A 2814-nucleotide genomic window follows, 5' to 3' on the forward strand; every position below is an offset into this window, starting at 1 on the left:
GGAAAATCATTCCACCAGCCAGGAACAGTGAACGAAAATGTTCTGGAAAGTGATTTTGTGCCTCTCTGTTATGGTACCACAAGGCGTCGCTCACTAGCTCAATATATTTATAATCCATTGCTAATCGACATAGCCTTTTTTACAGTATAGAACATTTTCTGCCTCATTCTGTGACACGAAGCCACATCAGATCACAAAAGTGTTGTGGAGTAAAAAGGTTATAATGTTCTCTTTTGTTGGACAACAGGTTTAGAAATGTGAATACAAGGGAGGTTTAGCTTTAGGCATTTTAATTTAAGCATGTTTAGCGTAGTTAACGGAAGCTGCTGCCATCAGATCAAGTGTAATTACTGCATTCACGCGCTTCTCGGATGCTTTCATTTCCCGAGTTGTGCTTTTAAGTCGGAATGTGAAAACAACATGGACACGCTCGTTACTACAAGGATTTGTTGGATTTGTATTATTAGAGCTTTCCGACTTGAGTTCACGTGCGTTTTCTCAGTCGGGAAATTATTTTTCACGTGCGGTGCCAGTGATGATGCTTCTTACGTCCGTTTTGGAGAACCAGAGGACAAATATTTAAATCGATCGCTCAGGCATGGCACCGAAATGAGGCACCGAAATCTGTTCTGATTCTGTTCTAGTACATACCGGTTACATGGGTACCGGTGCCATATTGGTACTTGGTTTCGGTACCCAACCCTACCCGTGATGCTCTTCCAGCGGACAGCTGCCTTGCCTCAAGAAGATTGGTGTTGCCTGCCACATGCCGCCTCCACTCCCCTGGCTGGATGTCTCCGTCTGCAGTGGGGCTATCTGGCAAGGTGTATGGTATTGTATGGTGTTCCCTGGATTAGATGCATCAGTGTGGGTTAAGCAGTTGTGTAAAGCCACACAGGCTTTCACAATGTGTACTACATTGTCTGGGCTGCAGTCAATTGGTCGGGCAAAAATCCTCCACCGGGATGCCATGATGCCGAAGGTGTTCTCTATGATCCTATGCCGGTAGTTGTATACTTGCTGTGCTGTCGTGAGGTTGGAGCCTGTGGGATAAAGTGAGAGGGACATACAAACAGTGTGAACACACATGGTGGTGTCTTTGATGCTACACAAGCATAAACTAATTGGTAATTAAATGTAACATTATAAATTATAAATGGTAACCTCAAAAATACAATTAAATATACCTATATACAGTTATTTACATATATACATAGGCTTAACTTAAACACCCACATTACAGCAACAAATTGATAATGTGGTTCATGTCATGCTGTTGTGACACACAGTATTACTGCAAAATATAATTTTATAATTCTTTTGTACATTCTGATAAACATAAGACTTTACCTGGGAATGGGTGCATGAGATTTGGGAGCAGTGGGAAAGCTGCATCTGCAACAAACACATGCGGGTTGGTGACATCCGTGCCTGGCAGGGTGGCTGGTCGTGGCAGCTCCAGAGTCCCGTTGATTAGCTTGGACCCATATATACTTTCTTTGAAGACGCCTCCATCGCTTTCACGTCCATAGGCCCCCACGTCTACCATCGTGAACCGGTAATGGGCATCACAAGCAGCCATCAGAACAACTGAGTGACTCCCCTTGTAATTAAAATAGTTCCAGCATTTCGGGGGGCTTTGATGGTGACATGCTTCTCGTTGATGGCACCAAGACACAGTGGGAAGTTCCAGACTCTCCAAAAATCACGCGCTATGTATGTCCATCCACTGTGTCTGGGATGGAAAGGGGAAGAATTCCGGCTGCAGAGTGTCCCAAATGGCCTTGCACACCTCGGGAATAATCTTCAATACAGTGCAGCTGCCCAGTCTGTAACTCGCAGCCACACCGACCTGAGAACATCCAGTTGATAAATAGCGTAAAGTCACCGCTAACCTTTCCGCCACACTGATCGGAGCACTGTGTGTTCTTTTGTGCTGGATGCGTTCATCGATTCTGTGGGCCAGGAAATCAAATTTGGCGGCAGACATTCGAAAGTACTGATGGTACTTCTCCTCGTCCATTGCACGCATCTCCTGCACCAACATAAACTCCCCGTCTTTGGTCCTGGTCCCATTCAGTGGCCGCACACACCACTTTCTTGCCCTACGTCTTTTTTCTTCTTCTGCGAATTAGCCAGGTACAGCAGACAAAGAAGCTCTTCCTGCTGCACAGATGTCGCCATGTTTGTCTGTTCAAGCCAATCTACTGCACATGCGTGGAACATGCAGGGGTGTGAAGTAACGAATTAAAAATACTCACGTTACAGTAATTAAGTAGTTTTTATCAGTAATTTTACTTGTTTGAGTAGTTTAAAAATTGTGTAGTTTTACTTGAGAAATTGTGCATAGAAAACTTTAACCGCCAACTGTTTATCATGGCTGCTGGAAGCGCATTCTTCAAGCATCAATTCAGTCGCATCTTCCTCTAACTTAATATGTTAAGGTAAATTTCGGATTTCTGCTTACTAAATGATTTGTATATATGCTTGCCTATCTACACGACCTGAAATTTGGTGTGAGGTTGCGGGTATTGCATACAGTGTTAACTCACGCAAGTGCCACGTTCGGTAAATTCCCACTCACTTATGAGACGCACGATCTGCGCTGCCTCGTCTCTCTCTCGCGTGCGTTCTGCAGCAGTCACTTGGATAAGTCGTTGTTGCTTGTTGAACTTGTCGTGATGCGCGCTGTGAAAAAGTGTGTTGGAAACACTAATTGAGGACCAAATCTGCACCTTATTGATGACCCCTGGCGTTAATATACTGCATCTGTGCCAGCGCATGATGTAATAAAACTGCAGCTCGTTAATAAAC

At 44.4% G+C, this 2814-nt stretch overlaps 1 pseudogene; it reads right to left on the bottom strand.

Annotated features, from left to right (window-relative positions):
* LOC107680156 (uncharacterized) overlaps window positions 1–1549 on the bottom strand; it is a 5126-nt pseudogene extending 3577 nt beyond the window's left edge.
* Between the last annotated feature and the right edge of the window lie 1265 nt (window positions 1550–2814).

The sequence above is a fragment of the Sinocyclocheilus anshuiensis genome, unplaced genomic scaffold, assembly GCF_001515605.1.
Source record: "Sinocyclocheilus anshuiensis isolate Anshui unplaced genomic scaffold, SAMN03320099.WGS_v1.1 scaffold1202, whole genome shotgun sequence".
In the NCBI taxonomy this organism is placed as follows: Eukaryota; Metazoa; Chordata; class Actinopteri; order Cypriniformes; family Cyprinidae; genus Sinocyclocheilus; species Sinocyclocheilus anshuiensis.